Source organism: Tympanuchus pallidicinctus, unplaced genomic scaffold (assembly GCF_026119805.1).
Source record: "Tympanuchus pallidicinctus isolate F22 unplaced genomic scaffold, pur_lepc_1.0 scaffold23, whole genome shotgun sequence".
Lineage (NCBI taxonomy): Eukaryota > Metazoa > Chordata > Aves > Galliformes > Phasianidae > Tympanuchus > Tympanuchus pallidicinctus.
The window spans coordinates 8575733-8593186 of record NW_026294740.1 but is presented as its reverse complement, the minus strand read 5'-3'; the positions used below and the strand labels follow the sequence as shown (position 1 = coordinate 8593186).

The 17454-nt window shown below is 45.9% G+C and overlaps 1 protein-coding gene across 6 annotated transcripts in view; it reads left to right on the top strand.

Moving 5' to 3' along the window:
• Positions 1 to 17454, top strand: part of RAB11FIP4 (RAB11 family interacting protein 4) — a 90934-nt gene that overhangs the window by 40641 nt on the left and 32839 nt on the right. The window contains exon 1 of one of the 6 annotated variants that reach the window (XM_052688379.1): positions 12190 to 12503. The exons of the other annotated variants lie outside the window; for them this stretch is intronic. The gene's annotated coding sequence lies outside the window, so the exon portion shown is untranslated. Of the gene's footprint in view, positions 1 to 12189; positions 12504 to 17454 lie in introns of those variants that run through there. 6 annotated transcript variants of the gene reach the window in all.

The following is a 17454-nucleotide window of genomic DNA, read 5'->3' as shown; positions in this document are numbered from 1 at the left end:
AGCCATGCGGTTACAGGCAAAAATCCCCATGTTTCCAGGTAGGCTGAGGTAGGACTGTACATAGGTAATGGTGTGTTGTCAGAGATTAGAGTTTTGTTATAACCTCTAAGGGCAACACTCAGCAGCTCTTTTTTCCTCTATTTTCTCTAGAGCATCAGAAAGCAATATTAACTACATCTGCCAAGAAACCCCCAGTGAACAATTACCAAGAGCAATGAAAAGCACAGCGTGCTTCTATTTGAGACTAATTTACATGGAAATTGCCTGCTTTCACCTGGCGATGTTCAGAATTATATTTTATATGCTTGTGCATACATACAAAGTGTTCTTGGTACAAAACACCTGCATAGAAATGTGTCTCTCTGGCTGCTCAGACTGACTGCAAAGGCTGTCCTGGTGAGCTGCTGTTCAGAGGAGGAGCAGATTTGCACTCGGGGTAAGGGAGATGTCCTCCAACAAAATATATGCTGACTCCTCCAAAAGCAGCCTTAAAGGAGATTGTTTGAGAATGTTTTCTGTTTCAAAAGCAGTTTGAATTCTGTGATTTGGTGGAACATCACACACTGACATTTTTAGAGGAGAAATTACTTTTCCCTGGACTTGTTTCTGCTTGGTTGCTGTATTAAAGAACAACCTTAAGGTTTGACCTTCTCATCCTGAGCTGGGACAAGAAAATATTTTGAAATCTGGGTGCTCCCAGGCTGGGAGGAATGCTTTCCAATCCGTTCTTTCCGTGCTCTTCCAGATTCAGTCCACAGTCTGAGGCCTGAAGGACCTGGGCTGGGGAGCTCAAATCAGCAAGGGAGCAAAATGTCACAACGTTGTTCCTGGCCCCAGCAGGGTTGTCACCTTGCACATCTGCACCTCAAGTTATCCACAACTGTATTTTGTGTAGTTAGTTCCGTTCTTAGCCCAGGTGGAGTTTTGTATTCAAAAGCTTTACTATTTGAAAGCCTGTCACATTTCTCTCTGACAGAACCTATGTTTAAGAGACGTTTTCCATCTCATCTGTTCTTTCTTTCCAAAGTATTATCTTCAAGCTTTTCCTCTGCCCATTTTCTGGCTGAGCACATATTTGGGGGTGTTTTTTTTCTGGAATTGTCAGTTGCCATGGCAAAACGTTCCTCCTAGCCATGTTTCTCCATGGATAAACTAAGCTGGGCTCTTTGGGTAGAGGCTGGATAACATCTGAGAGCTGAAAGTTGGTCTCTTTCTATCAGGAAAGTTGCATCCTATTGATTTAATCCTTCAGGTAAGCATGGATTCGGTTTAGTCCTTTTGTCCTTTTATTTGCTATGCTGAGAATCCATCCACATTAATTACCTGTATTGAATAAACCATTATTAATAGAAGCAAGAGAAATACTGTGACAGCACACGCTATGCACTGCTCTCCTGTGAAGAAATACAGCTGCTCAGTCAGAGTGGTGAAGCTGTCCTGATTCTGAAATACGGCCTTCTGGGGAATGTCAACATGTCTGTAATAAAAGTGGCCAAATGAGAGGTGGTGTACATAGCATTTGGGGGTTCTTGGCACTTATGTGACGGATGAGGGTATCTTTGCCCTTCAGTTCATGAACTTGAAGCTTACTCGCTCTTTATTTGCTTCCCGTTCCACCTCTTTTCCATCTTTTTATTTTTGCTGTTGGGGAGATTTGTGCTGCGTTTATGGAAGATACAGGATTACACAGTGTTCTTTGCATATATTTGAGCAGGAAGGCGGTGCAATAGAAATATAAGGTCTTCTGTGGACTAAGAATCATGGTCTAAAGTAGGTTTGGATTTGTTTTATGATTTGTCTGTAGTTAGGAGAAAAGCGTGCAGATATGTAAAAGCTGTCTGATAAAGCCAAGGTTCCAGGTGGTTATGAAAGAGCAGAGAGAAAGCCAACCACAAAGAAATGTTCTAGCTAAACAAAGCCAGTGGAATCCCTCCTTGCATGAGCAAACAGAGAGAATTTCCCTGCATCTTTTCTGCTTTTTAGCCTCTCTGATCAGACTGAGAGCAGTGCGTTTTGTTGGAGGAAGCCTCTCTCATTTCTTCAAAACAAAAGTGCTTCATATACTGCTAGGAATTCTCCCATTTATATTTGAAAAAAAAAAACATATATAAAAATCCTCCCAGGGTGAAATCTTATGGACGATATTTCCATCACACAATTACTGCTGTGCTGCCTGCAGTGCTTTACGGTTCAAATACTCCATTTCAATAGCTTCAAGAATTGCCACCAAAATTACCAATGAAGTTAAGGAAATTTCTTGATGCTATTCTAGCTGCGAAAGCTTTGGGATGCCTTTCCAGGTTCCTTGTCCTCACATTTGACACCCAGCTCTTGAAAAGCCCCAGACCCCTTCAGAGCAGTGGGCTTTGGCCTCCCCAGCTCCATGCCCACTGCTGGCTCTGCACTGCTGGTGCTGCCCAGGGCCAAAATGGTGTGAACTGAGCTGATTAGACTTGCACTGTAGCACTCAGCTGGGCTCAAAAAAATTAGATCTTGATTATATTCTAATTTTAGAAGCTGGAGGAGGATCAAAATGCATTTTTTTTTACGTGGTACGGTGGGGAATTTATTAGATGGGGTAAAGGTGCACGTTTCCAGTACTGCCACACATCTGGGCTGTGATAAGCAATTTGTAACTGAACAGGGAAGTAAAGTAGGCCAGACTGCAAGAGAGTATCCACAAACTGCTCCGGAGGGATTTGCGCTGCACTGCCTCCAGCCGCTGAAATAACAGCATGAAATTGCCATTAAAAATTAAAAAGAGATACGGGCTACTTGACCTTCTTCTAATCAGGGACACAGAGGCCATGTCTGGAACAGAGATGCAGAGAAATGCAGCTTCTGTCAGGGAGTGCCATGCCAGGATGAGCTGCTGAGGTTTGGAGCGCAGGGCAGCAGGAGCTGGCACTGCTGCTCCGTGTGCTGCGGAGCCCAGCTGGGTGTGCTTCCAGCATCTGGCCAAACAGATGACAGTTTTTCCCCCTTTTTTCAACTATTACATTCCCTAAGTTTACAGAAATCCAAGGAAGGCTAATCAGACCCTTGAGAGGCTTTATTAATCGGGAGCTTTGCTGTTTGGCTCACTGTTTTGTATGGGCTGATATTGACTGTGGTGTCAGCTGGGGAACGGGCTGTGAGATACTGCAGCTCCTTTGGGTGAGTGTGTGCCCTGGAACTCAGGCTTGTTTTGGTACAAGGCGTTATGATAAGCTGCTGGCAAGATTAAAGTGGAGTAATAATGTAGCCATGGCAGCGTTGATACAGGGTTGATGCAAATAAGGAGTGTTCGGGGCTGACAGCACAAACCTGGCAGCCTGCTCTCCGACCAGCAGGGCTGGGAAGTGTTTGGAAAGGAAAGGCATCGATAGATACAGTAAGGTTATAAAAATGTATATTGAAAAGGCTGATTCCTTGGAGCTTTTCCCAGCCTTTGTCAATAGGGCTGTGATAACAAGCAATTTGTCTTTGCAAAAGAGTTTGTTTTGTTCCTGGTTGTCAGAGGACAGCTAACCCATGTCCTGTACAGCTTTATCCAGCTATTTTGGTAAAATAGTGCTATATTTAGGTAAACTTTCTTGCCCATTGTAGAAATACATTCATAACACTGTATAGAAATCCTAACCTTATTTAAAATTGGTGGAACTTTTAAATTGATACAGACCGAATGTGCTCCCATCATTTCCCAGCTGCAGAGCAAGAGACAGAACCTCAAGTGTTTTTGCCTAGCCCCCACAAGAAGCTTCCTTTAACAGTAACTGTTCCATATTTCTTGCTGGCACGTGCAAGTTCAAAGGCTTATTGCACTTTGTTGCTCCCATCAGTTTTTCATTACCGTGTCCTTGAAGGTTAACCTCATTGAGGAAGATTTGTTGGGGTAACTGGGGCAAGTGCCTTCTGTCTCGAGATGGACCACATGGCTGCTGTGCCCCAAGGAGTGCTCACAGGAGGCCAGGGAAGGGTGGGAAACAGGGCATGTTGAGGAACCATTAAGAACTGTTGGTCAGATACTTTGGTGCTCCTTTATTTTTAAAATGAACCTGTACAGATGTTTCCAAAGAAAGATTTGTGAGTTGCTTTTAATCCTGTGGAAAAGGGAGGAGGAAGACCTAAATAATGAATGAAGTCAGGATTTCACTGCGTCTGTGAGGTCTGATATGAGCAATGCGTGGCACTGTGTGAGACTAATAGATAAAGTTGGCTTTCATAAACATTTGTTTACCTCTGAACTCCCCAGCATGAAGATAACAGCCGTTCCTTTCTGAGTCACCAGCTCTGGGAGCTGCCACAGGTTTCTCATCTGTGAAGCTGTCAGTAAGTGAAAGAGTGAATTGCTGTGTTGTATTTCTGCAGTCTTTAGAAACTTCACACGAAACCTTTCTGGCTGTCTTATCACAAAGCCAACAGTGAGATATTACTGAGGCACCATCAAAGGGAGTGTTGTGCAGTGAATTCAGAGCTCTCACCTGTTGTCTGATAAATCTCTTCACCTGTAAAGGAATTCTGAGTAAGATTTCTCTTTTTTTTTCTTGTGCAGATTACTGCACAAAAGCAAAATGTTGCTACCAGGAAACGTCCCATGTTGTGTTGTAGTACTTGAAGGGGAAAGTCTTTGGACTCGAGTGCCACAGGACGTGCCCTGCCAGGCAGGGAGGTGTGCTTTGGCAGCACTGATTTGGGCTTTGTGAAACAAATCCTAGGGCTGGGGAAAGTCCTGGGTCACTTTCTTTACAATTAGTAAAAACGGCTGTTTTTTCCCCAAGAACAAAATTCTCAGATGTTTCCTGACTTAGAGCAAGGGCATCACTTGCTGTGCTGCTGGGTGGCACACATTTCCTCTAGCTCATATAATCTCTTCAGATCAAAAACCTGTACAGGAAGAGAGGATTTTCCTGGATTGCATTTGTACAGTGCCATTCATGTGGGATGTTGCCTCTCCTGTAGGAGAACAGGGCCTCTTCATTTTAGAATGAAGACATAAGAAAGGGAAGAAACTCTTCTTATTGATACTTACAAGACCAAAATGTTCATGTTTGGTTTGATTCCAGCTCCAGCAGTTTGGGGCTGCCTTCACACTCACACCACTTCCCCAAGAGCTGGTGGTAACAAGAACCACATGGACCCATAGGCATTTCTATTTCCTATGGTAATTTGCCATCTGTAGCTGCTTCACAGATGACGTGGGGTCCCAGAGCTTCCCCCCTGCTGATAACTCTGCCTAACAGGAGCTCTTTTCTGAAGCATCTGAATGCTTCTGTATTAAGTGTAATTAATAAGAAGGGAGAACCGAGCACTGAGGGCAGAGATCAGTGTTTAAGAGCTCTTCAGTATTTTAATTTGACTGGATTACAGAAGCAGAAACTGAAAGGTAACTAGAGGTAGTTTCCTCTGTCCTGAAGTGGTAAGGAAGCCACAGTGCATACAGCACAGGAAGGGTTCTCATAGTGGGGATGAAATCTGTCACAGATCTGTGCAGAAATGTGAAACTGTGGGGTTGGAGGCAGGGTGTCCGTGCCTGACCTATCTCACCTGCATCAGTGCACAGCCCCAGGCCTTTTGCCAGCACTACAGTCATAGAATCATAGAATCACCAGGGTTGGAAAAGATTTCCAAGCTCATCCAGTCCAACCATCCGCCAGCATTGCCCGCTGTACCATGTCCCTCAGTACCATGTCTGAACGATTCTTGAATGCCTCCAGGTACAGGGACTCGGCCACCTCCCAGGGCAGCCTGTTCTAGCACCTGACCACTCTTTTGAAGAACTGTTTCCTAATTTCTGACCTGATCCTCCCCTGGCACAGCTTGAGGCCATTCCCTCCAGTCATACTGACAAAGTCTGGGTTCATTCTTATCTTTGCGTGCGTGATGCTTACAAGCCCCTACAGGTAGCTAGGGCAGCTTTAGTGACAGCATGGTGTCAGTCCTTCCATAGGAGAGCACCAGGACAACTCTGCTCCTCCAACCAATTTAAATCTCCCACCTCTCTTCACTTTGCAAGCTGCTGGGACTTGAATCATGGCTGTCCTGCAGCCCAAGAGGTTCTCCCTGGGTCAGTGCAGCTTCACCTGTGTTGCAGGGCTGTTTCTGCCTACACAGCTGGTCCTGCTGCAGCTGCTGGGGAAGATCTGGTTTTGTTTCCTTTTAATGTTGTATATTCAAAAGTGTCTGTGCAGCACCAGAGCCACTGACAATGCCGCTGATTACTTCACATTACTATTTAATTAGGATGAAAGATAGAGGATGAGCAGACGAGATTTTTTCAGTTGGGAGACAAATGCATGTAGGGAACAATCAGGCTGTTGGCTCAGGCAAGCTTTCTTTTTTTTTAAAAAGCAATTGTTAAAAAAAAAGTGGGAGAAGTATTCCTGTCACGTTAGTTGAGGTAAATCAAGGAGCTTGTGCAAAAATATTCTTCTCTGCCTGTGACTGCAGAGATCTAACAATGGGGCAAAAATTGATCACTGTCAACTTCGGAGCAGCACCTTGGGGCTGAGGCAGGGAGCCTGGAGCAGCACTGCAGGGCCCTGTGTGCTGCTCCCTGTTGCTGGCTCACAGACTGCTCTTGCCATGGCAATGCACTGCTGGTGCACGTTGAAGAAGGTGTCCTGCCTTCTAAGCAGATCTGCCCCTGTCATTCCCTCTCCATATCAGGCCCAGCAGCTCATATGTGATGGCTTACCTCTGTCACCTGAGGCAGAATGTGGTTCAGATCCTCCTCACAGATAGGCTGAACCAGAGGTTATGCTTTTCCAGGTATGTCTGCACCTGTCAAGAAGATTTCTCGAGGATTGTATTTACACCCTTGTCCCTGAAAGAACTGTGAGATAAATGAAAGGCTGTTTTTTGCAACTCAGCCTGCTGCATTGTTTGTTGGCCAGGGAAGTCCAGGTTCAGCACAATTATACCTGTTCTGGCTGTTTGGATGGCAGGCAGGCTGGCAGTGCTCTCCTGCCTAGGAATGCCAAGCAGAACAGCCTCCTCTTCTCTTCCTCCCTAGCTCCAGGATCAGTCTGCATTAAAGCCTCGTGCCTGAGAGCCACAGACATGTCCTCAGCATAGGAGTTCTGTGAAGTTTGTTAGCCCTTCCACTCTGCTGGCATCATTCACTGTGGGTGTTCAAGCTTCCAGCCTAATGGGCATTTTTGAGATGACATTAACTCAGGAAAAGTGTCAGCAAAACCACAGGTCAGACAAGGACATATTATTATGCACCTTTGAAAACATAGGCAGACATCACATATCAGCTTAGCATGCAGCAATCATTAGTCACTCTGCATAATCACCTCGACCTATTTCTTTTTTTTCCCTTCATAGTGTCACATTTGAAAATACTGTCTAGAGCCGGTTGGGCTCACACAGACTCATTAACCAGGAGCTGTCTGGCAGAGGGGTAGCACAGAGGCAAAGTTCACTGCAGGGTGCTCAGCATCAGAGCTGCAAGGCTGTGTTCCCAGGGAGGTGACAGCTGGAGGCTCTGCGTGCCAACATGCATAGGGGTCAGTTCCTGCTGCTTCCAAAGGTGTTGGGCAGCTGAGCACTTTGCTTCATCTGGAATTAAGGATTTGACAGGACATGGCCCAGCAGAAGAGCCCTAATGACTCCACCACGCAGAAGGAGAGAAAGAGCCAAGAGGCCACACATCTCCATCCCAGAGATGTGGTCAGCATGGTCTTTGTCAGTGGGTGATTTTTAAAAGTGCAAAGCATGTGCAAAGCAGCGGAATTCGTGGGCTCTGTGCACTGATTTTCCATCATCTCATGAGAGGCTGCTCTCAGTAGTCCCAGAGAGGCAGCTTTAGGGTGACCATTCACCAGTGGCAAGATATGCAGGTGATCTGCAAACTTTGTACTGAGGCTTGTTACTTCTGAGGTGTTTATTCTGCATGCTATATATCTGTTAAACTCCTGGAGGAGGCAGCCACAGATATGTAGATGAAGGAATTAGCATAGAATCTACAATACCTATTCTATTATTATACTATCAAAGCGCTTCATGGGCTCTAATGAATTCAACTCATGGCGTCTCTGGAAGCTGGAAAATTGTTATTCATCCCAAGTTTGCAGAACACGAATTGAGCTCTGCAGTGCTAAGGCCCAAGTCAGAGGTGGGAGAGTGAGGCTGCTTTGCAGAGGAGCCAGGTGACTGTATGCCTCTGAGGTCATGGGAGACACCGGTCACCACGCGGGGACCTGTGCCTTTGTCTCAGCTGGTGCCTTGTCTGCTGGCCCAGCTTTTGTATGTGAGCACATGTAAAATTCAGCAGTGCACTTATGCACGTAGGTGGAGCTGAATACTAAATTTCATGGGCTGATAACTTTCTAGAAAGCTTTTTCTTGTTCCCTAGCTCTGCAGAGCCTGCCTGAACGAAAGGCAAAGTGCAAAGCAGGATGCTGTGCCTTGACCAAGGAGAAGAGGAGAGTTCTGATGCTGCTGAAGGCTGATTCCTTTCTTGCTCACCTACACTTATTTGTGAAGCCTAGAAAGATTTGTAGGTCTCAAATCTACTTCTACTTTATAAAAGCAATCAAGAGAGCCATTACAAATTTGCTACACCTTTGTACAAACAGTCCTGTTCAACTAATGAGGTCAGGCTGCAAGCTGTTAGGAGCTAGCACTGTACATCTTGCCTCTCCCCTCCGTATCAGCCTTCCTGCTTTTTGCTGGTGTCTAAGGAGCCAGAGGTACATGTGCTGTTATCCTCCAGTCAGGCTTCTATGCCTTATTGCAATGCTTGATGTGGAGCTGATGGTCACAAAGTGCATGCTTATGCTGCAATGCATGGGCTGCCAGAAACTGTTTCTCTCCCCGTGTAGGACTGTGAGTTCGTGGTTGAGTGGTTCATTTGGTGTATTTGAGGATAGTGTGGGTAGGATCTCACCTGGTTCTTGCTGTTTGTGAAGTTGTTTCCTTGTCTGGTTTTGACATGTCATCACAGGACTGGGCTGTGTCAGTCTGCCCTGCATTTTTCTGCCTTCATTAGACCCCTGGGTACTGAGCACTGCTGCCTGTGCTCTTTTGCTATTCCTTTCTGTGGGGATTTGGGACAGAAGTGCTTTATGCTGCTGTCATCATCTTGTAAGGAACGAAGAAGAAATGCAGTGTATTCCCTAGATGCCAGGATAATCTTGACAGAATACTAATGAATCATCTTGTAATCAGGTAATTATTTCCCATGTAGCTGTCCAATTGCCATTCAGTAGCCCAGAATTCAGCCTCCAAATAGCTAATATTTCCAAAGGAGAGCTTCAAGGAAAGAAATACGGTGGGCCATGACTCTTGGTGTAACTCCTCTGTCTTCCTTGAATCACTCGTGGGATTAATTTGGTCTGCCAGTTCTTTTAGGCTGCTGAACCACACCGCAGCCCTAATTATTGCAGGATTGGCAACAGGAAAAGAGTACAGCTCCACTGCTCAATGTAATGGACGTAGTTGCTCTACTGGAGCTGTTAATGTGTTCCTAAGTACACCCATATGTTGGCTCCCTAGGAGCTCTTACTAACCTAGCACATTATGAGCCAACAAGCTTGGGCCATACTTGTGGAATCTTAAAAGGCAATGATACATACTGGAGCATGCTGAATCTCTCCTTGGTAAGGGGAGATTTATGTGTAAGCCAGGGAAGACTGCACAGATAAAAACTGCAGTTTTTCTTCAAAGCTTACTTCTTATTTGTACCTTAAGTGTGCTTTCACTCTTTTGCTAGCTAATCTGCTTCTGTTTTAATTAAGTATCCCAATGTCTGTGCTGTGTGCATGCACTGTGTGTGTGTATGAGTCCCAGTCTACAAATTTAGACTTGTTAGAAAATTTTGGAAGACAGGCAGGTACCTCAACACTAAACTCTTATGGTTCATAACAATAGGCTTTTGTGTGGGTATAGTTAAAACAAGACAGGCCCTAATTTCTGTGGCTTTATTATTTATATTTACAGTGACGCTATTCCCATATGTGAAAGAAAGCAGTGTAGCCTGACACAAAGCTCTCTGCTGCTCGTGGGGCTGGTAATGTTATGTAGGTGTTTGGGGCTGTTGTTGACCATGTCCCACAGGGTCTGTGTCAAAGCTGTACAACTAATCCTCAGTGCCAGGGTACACACGCCTGCCTTGATGCTGCCCATGGACACAATGTCAAGTTAATTCCTCCCATTTTTTGAAGCTGGGAAAACTGTGTGACCCTAACGTCACAACTTGGGGTCAGATTTACCAGAATTGCAGCGATTTTCTCATGCTTTTCAGCTCTCAGCTGCACCCCACTGCCTTGTATGTATTTACAGCCTGTCTGCACCACCAGCTTCACGTTATCTATTGAGATGTGTCCAGACCATCAGACCTTCGCCCATCCCAAATGGCCCTGCAAACACTCTAAGGACATGGAGTATGTTTGCTATCCCCTGGCTTGTTTTCTTTCCACTGCCTATCTTCATGGTGACAAAGGCTGCTGCTTGTGACCTCAGGAGGCTGATGGGCTTCCTTGTGCACTGTGCACAGCAGGAAAGGCATGCAAGGCCTCAGCACCCAGCTGCATGGAGCTGCTCTGCAGGGAAGCAGAGACCGCATAAATAGCAGAGGCTCTCCAAGAATACGTGCTGAAAGAAAAGCAGCTAAAAATAGTCTGTAAGGGTAAATGCAAATCATCTGGAGAATAACTTGTAAAAAGTTCCTGCAAGAAAACCCTGCAAGAGGGAAGCCAGGATTCCCTCCTTCTGCCTGCCACCTTCCTTTACATCACTGCTGTTTGAAATCAGGAACAGAAGCCCTGCTGGGAAAGTGCATTTAACTCGTACTTTAGCCACATTACACATGATGCACACATGGATTTGTATGAGGAGTTCATTTTAAATTACTTACAGGCACAGGATGGTAACTCTGGGAGGAAAGAAGATTAAAGTATATCCCTGCTGAAAACACAAATCTTTGAACTGTTCGACTTCTCCCACTTTGAGAAGCACTCATCAACAAAATTAAGGGTCTGCGCATTTCCCGTGGTGCACAGATCTGAATGTTAGCAGTTCCAGAGCTAAACAGGCTTCAGTTATTGTTCATGTCATGTCATTTGCAGCAGCTCTAGGTGAAGCTGCTGCAGGAGTGACCATGTTGAGGCAGTCTGATGGTACACCTCTGTCATGAATGAGGATGCCCAAATGTAGGCATCTTAAGGGATACACACTGTGATGGGAACTCATGTTGTTTCAGTCTGAAGATAAACTTCAGCTGGTTTATGATTAACTGAGAGAAGAGGGCAGTGAACGTTTTTAAATCGAAAGATATTGAAAAACACTGTCTACTCTAATATGAGATGAGAAGTCATTACCAAAGTGTGATTCACAGGGGAAAAAAAGTGTTTTATATATATGTATAAAACATTTGTTAAATCGATCTGAATTCCAGAATGTAATCATTTTTATTCTTATCAATTTACCTGCAGAGACTAAGATAAGTGTTTAGTGAGAAAGCTGGAGTGTATTCAGCACCAGCTGTAACATACGAGCAATGGAAAAGGGGATCCTTAGATGCCAGCCCATTTCTTTTGGTTTGGTGCAGGATGCCATGAGCTGTGTTTTACACCACTAAGACACGGAATAACCATTGCCACAGTAAAAGCTTTCTGAAGAAAACAAGAAATTCCAATGAGTAGGAGCCTGAGATGTCACCTTGTGACTGGTTTGAGATGTGCAGAAAGATACTATGTTTTCAGAGTGAGGTTTGGCTTTGGCTGTGTTTTAGGCTTGTGACTTCCTTTCTTCTGTTTATTTCTTGCTCTCCACAGAGAGGGTTTGGACTGTGAGATCTTTTGGATAGGGTCTGGGGATTTATGTGGAACTGCATGACCTGACTGCCCAGGATCTGTTCCCATAATGCAAAAGGCGATTCACATGCATTGCTGCATCGCATGCAGCAGCAGGTTGTGTGAATTCTCTGTATTTCCAGACGGCAGGAATTGTTCAACTGCAGGTCGTGAAATTTTGGCATGACAGATTCTTTGAGTTATTCAGAAATAACTGATTCTACTGCAGACTTGGGCAGCAAAGCTGAAGACACACTTCAGTCCTGCCATCGCTTCTGCGATCTGCTCTGTCTGGCTAAGAGCAGAGTGGGAGGAACCGCATTTGTTTTGTTTCACAAGTAAGACAAAAGTAGCTACTTCCAGTTCCAGATAGAAAATGATTTGCTACACAAGCAGTATTTCAAACTGGAAGCACTGTGTGGAAGCTGAGCTGTACCTGCACCAAGGGGAGCAGTGCTGTTCCCAGCCCTGCTGTGCCCGCCGTGCTGGCTGCTCAGGCTGAAAGCTCCAGGAGGAATGCCTGAGCCCGGCGAGAGCACAGGCTTTGCAGTCTGCCCTGGGTTTCTTGGCAACGATGCACTGTGAGAGCCTCATCTGCACCGCACAGTGCAGTTCCAGCTCTGGCTTCATGTCCCTTTGAGCTAAGGCAAGGGAGAAACGCGGCTATTGCTTACAGACTGGAGACCCTGCGGTATCCTACGGAGATTTCCACAGCCCTTCTCAGTAAGTATAGCTTTAAGAAATGATTAATTGTCTTCCCCAGAGGTTTTTTTTTTTGTTAAGGAAGTTGTAGATCAGGGCAGTAAATCATGCTAAAAGACAAAGCTAAAATACACAGAATTCTGCTTTCAGTCAGCGTGAAACTGCTCCAACTAGCCATTAATGGGAAGGGGGGAGATTGAAGGAGATGAGTCTTAGCAGATCTTGCAGAGTGGGAAAGCTGAGCCCAACCCTTCTCCCTTTGTCAGCTTTTTCTTTTCATTGTGTGTGTGTGCTGCCTACAGCAGAGCTGCCTGTAGGAGAGGGCTGGGGCAGCCTCCCAGAGCCATCCCTGCCTTTGATGGGCTCTGCACATCCCTTCCTGCACTGCTGATGCAACAGGGCAGCCCGGCACTGCGGAGGGTGCTGAGCCCCTTTTGCACCCAGGACAGAAACCGTAGTACAGAGGTGTTGTTTCAAACATGAGATCTTAGCTGAGCTAGGCTGTACTTCCTAATTTCTCATGCAGAACTCAAACAAGCAGTGCACTCTGTTCCCCCTGAACTTTTCTGCTTTCTGAAGCATTTGTGCTTGCATTTAATGTGGGTAAAGTGACTGCAGAAACACCAGCCCTACAGAGGTTACCTCAACCCAGAAGAAAGATGACTTTTGTGGTTGTACTGTTGATTGAGCCGCCTGCATTTGTATGACATCAGGGAAAAAAGCTGGTTTTCCTGTGCACTGTAGCTGCCACTTTCAAAGAGAGTGCCCAGCCTTCAGTAGTGCCATGATGTGCTTGTGATTGGAGCATGGGCCTTTCTGCATGCCGTTGGCTCAGGCAGCTCGCACTGCAGGTATGCACGCACTCCTGGCTGAAACATTTCTTGGCCGAGACGTGCACAGACTGCAGCACATCTTCAATAGAAGCATGCTTGTAGGAGTATGTGCTCACTGCAGGGCTTGCAGGCACAGCAGGGGGCTGGGCTGGCCATTCTCCCAGCTGTAAGATGCAGATGACATCCTTACAGTATTTTGCCCTAGTTTGCTGCCATACTTGTTCCCCAAAGGCTAGTTAGGTTTCCCAACCCACTTCTCCCACTTAGATGAAAATGTTATATTTTAGTAATGGAGGAGGCTGTGCACAAGCATGGGGCAATGGGGCAAGACTCTCCTTGTCTGTGCCCTGCTGAGTGCACTTGTGTTCGTTCACTGAGCATCACCTTGGGCAGCCCTTGCCTGGGCTGCCAGCTGTGTGTTTGGGCCTCTCTGTGTCTCCTCTTCATCTCCTCATCCTTCCTTTCTGTTCCTTCCTGTATTCTCCAGTAACAGTGCCACCTAATTAGGTCATGGATTGTTTCAGACTCAAAACCTTTCAGGAGGTTTTCCAATGGCTGCAGGTTTTGTTACTCAAAGCCACTTGTTCTGCTTGCCTGGCTTTCCTGCTTTGTGCCTCTCTTAACTGCTCCTCACACTGAAATATTTCTTATTCATGTGGCTGTGGCCATAAAAGACATGTTAGCTCCGTAACAAGCTGCTTCTGCCTCCTCAGGGAGCTCCAAAAGAAACCTTTTACTCTGAGATAACTCTGCATTTCTACATTCCCTACTGTTTTATTAATAGAGATATTTTCAAGAAAAGACATCTCTCACATGCAGCCTTCTGCAGCTTGGGCTGCTCCCCTGGCAGCGCTGTGGCTCTGAGCTTGGTGTCCTGCTGCCAGCAGGCAATGGGAGCCACGGCTGGGGCACGGTGCCCACCTTCTGTGAGCCCAGCCAAGTGAGGCCAGCAGTGTGCTGACACCTCAGAGTACTGCAGGTTGCATGAAACAAGCCTAATCTGAAGCCTGGTTGTCCCAGATTTTGCGGTTGCTAGGCTGGTGGATCTCATTGAGTTGCCATAAGGTGTTATTTTTCCCTACAAACAAGTTCAGTTAGACCCTCAGGAGTAATTCCATAAGAGGTGCTGGTCACTGTAAGCAAGAAGTGGATATCTGTAACCAAAAAGTGGGAAATGTCAGATGTCCTGATTCCATCTGCAGGCAGAAGGCAGGGCTGCCCAGCAGGCGGGGTGGGCTGGCACTGGGGGGACACTTTGCATGGGTGTTTGTGGCAGAATCCCGGCCCATGGCAGGCATTGGAGCTCAGTGATCTTTAAGGTCCCTTCCAACCAAGGCCATTCTATGATTGTATGAAAGACAACAGACTGACTGACACAAAATGTCTCATAAGTCAAAGGAAGGTCTGTTATTGATGTCAGTAGGTTTGAACCTGGGCTTTGGTAGAAATGCTCACTGATTTATTGCAGGGTGCTGCCTGTATCTGCTGAAGTGTATTTGGATATCAAAGGATCATTGCTTTTCCTAGAAGCAGCAGATAAAAAATAAGTTTCAGCTGAGGAGTTCTGTGATGTACCTTATTATGATTTAATGATAAAATGCTGCTATCACTCAGGAGGGAAAGACAGCCGGTCCTGGCAGAGCTGTTGCACTCTGCTCAGAGCAGTGCTGCACTGCTGCAGATCACTGCCCACAGCTCAGTCATTTGTCTGAGCCCCAGTGAGCAAAAACACAGCTGAAGAACGGAGCACATCCTCTCTGCCACAGCAGGAAATTAATCACGTGAAATGCTCTCTCCCCATAGCACCCAGGGAAAAGGAAGGAGCAAAACCAAACACACAACGACAATATTTCCTGGTTGCAAACAGTTCTAGTGCTGTGCAGCATCCATCCTAGCAAGGTGCTTCGGCACAGCCCCAGTGGTGGCTGACTTGGTAAATCATAGTGCCCTACCTGAAAACAAAGAAAACCCAACGAAACCTCTCCAGAAAACCTTAACAAGCAAAATGCACCATGCAGCCTGTAACAGAATTAGTTGTTTCTCTGACTGAGACCCGCTTCTTGGAGAGAATCCCATGTCAATGTATTAGCAAAGCAAGTTGTCCTATGAATAGTAATGAAGCCTGGTTTATGTTCCTTGTGACATGCAAGTGCAATAACCCAGGTCTCCCCACGTCCCTTCTGGTTCTCTCAGTCTCAAAAAAAGAGCCTTTATTGGAATAAACTTGTAATATATGCAAAAACTACTGCAAAGATCCCAGAAGAAACCACAAACTGCAGGATGAAATCCTGACTGCTTCCAGTGAAGTACAAACAATAGCCCCATTTTACATCAGTTGTTATCACAGTTTGTATTTACCACAGTGATCTTTTGGGAATGTTTAAGACTGCATTTGTAACCTAGTGAAATGGCCATGAGAATCAGATTCAAAATCCTCGTGTTTCTTGCTGCTAGGATTCACAGCGAGGTCGCTTTGGTGTTGATGGATTCATGTGGCCACATCCTCCCTCCTTGCTGCTGCCACTTTGACTTTGAAAAATAACTGCAGAAGAAATGATTTTAGTAAAGACATCTCTGTTCATAATATCTTTGTGGCTATGGAGCCAGAAACTTCCTTATCTCACCAACTCTTGGGTTAATCTATCCAATTCAGAGTTGAATTACACTGTGAATAATTCCAGATTAACTAAACTGCGCTCTTTAGACTGTTCTGGTTAGAAGAATATTTGCATGAGCTGGGAGAGGAGTGAAACAAGGCGGCAGGACAGACACCGTGCAGGGGGTCAGACAGGGCATGGTGCTTCTGTGCCAAAGCAGGCAGTCTGACCAAAAGGGCTGGAGAAGCCCAGGCTAATTTCCCAGCAGAAACTAAAAATAAATTGCATTTGTCATTGTGAGCATTCGCACTTATTAATAGCCGTAATTAAAAAAAGCCCTCTGAGTCCATCTGTTACAGTTTCTGATTCAGGCATTGGATGTTCAGTGTCCTCTGTAAGATTTAAACACCTCTGCCTTGGAAGAGGTGTTCCAGCTGATTTTAAATGGTGACAGAGTTTCTCTGGATTTTCTTAAAATCGCTTCACAGTCCAGCTCAATAACTCGGGACCAAATTCTCTTTGCTACAGCACTGTCTGAGCAACAAATATGAGCAACAAATCAGGCTGTACATCACCATGTTAGGAGCACAGCCCCCCATTATCTGGAGTGGGGGGCATGAAGTAGAGGTCACATACGCAGTGAGTGATTGATAACTCACAGCTCCTGGATTGCTGCTTTTTCAGGGGGCTAGCGAGGAGATACAAGAATTATGCACTGGAAGATCTGTAAGGGAAACAGCCTTTAGGTTTTTCAGTCTGATCACAAGATGCCATAGCTGTGGGACACAAATCTAGATGATGGTGTGAACGTCCTCAGCACCATGCAAGTGGCAGTTTGGACACCAGGCTGAGGGATGCTCTCTGTGCCCCATCTGTGCGCTGGCGGGGGCAGAGCGCAGCGTAGCGCTGCCAGGACCTGCCTTGTTGCAGACAGCAGAAGCATTCGAGGGCGAGCACCTCTTATCAGTAGTTCCCATGCTAGTGGCCGGCTTGTCCCAGTGACTGACAGCTGTGATAATGAGGTTATTGTGAGGAGGCAATCAGTGCACAGAAATGTTTTTATGTCTTGTGGTCTGGGATCTTTGTGTCCCGAGTGAGGCTCTGGCTCTAGTTGGCTGAGCCCGAGCAAAGGGCAGAGCACGGAATCCCTGGACAAGGACAACCTGGGTTGCTTTCTTGTCTCTGTATCAGATGGCCTGTTTCCCACAGCGCTTGTGGAGCAGCTTGATGTGGTATTTGGACTGAGTTTTATGTCTTTTCTTATGTATTACCTGTGCTGTAGAAATACCTGGGGAGCAAGTCCCACTAATCCCATTCACCTGGGCAATACATTCAGGAGGGTTTAGCTTCCAAATCTTGGTGGAACAGGTAACGCTGTACTGGTGTATCTGTCTGGTAAGGTGAAGCAGCTGGAAGAGTGAGGAAAATCAACTGTTCTGAGATGCTGGGTTTCCAAATAAACTCCTTTGCTGCTCGCTCTCTCAGTGATCACTGACCTGTAGTGACTTAGCTCCTGGTTTCCTGCTGCTCCATGTCACAGTA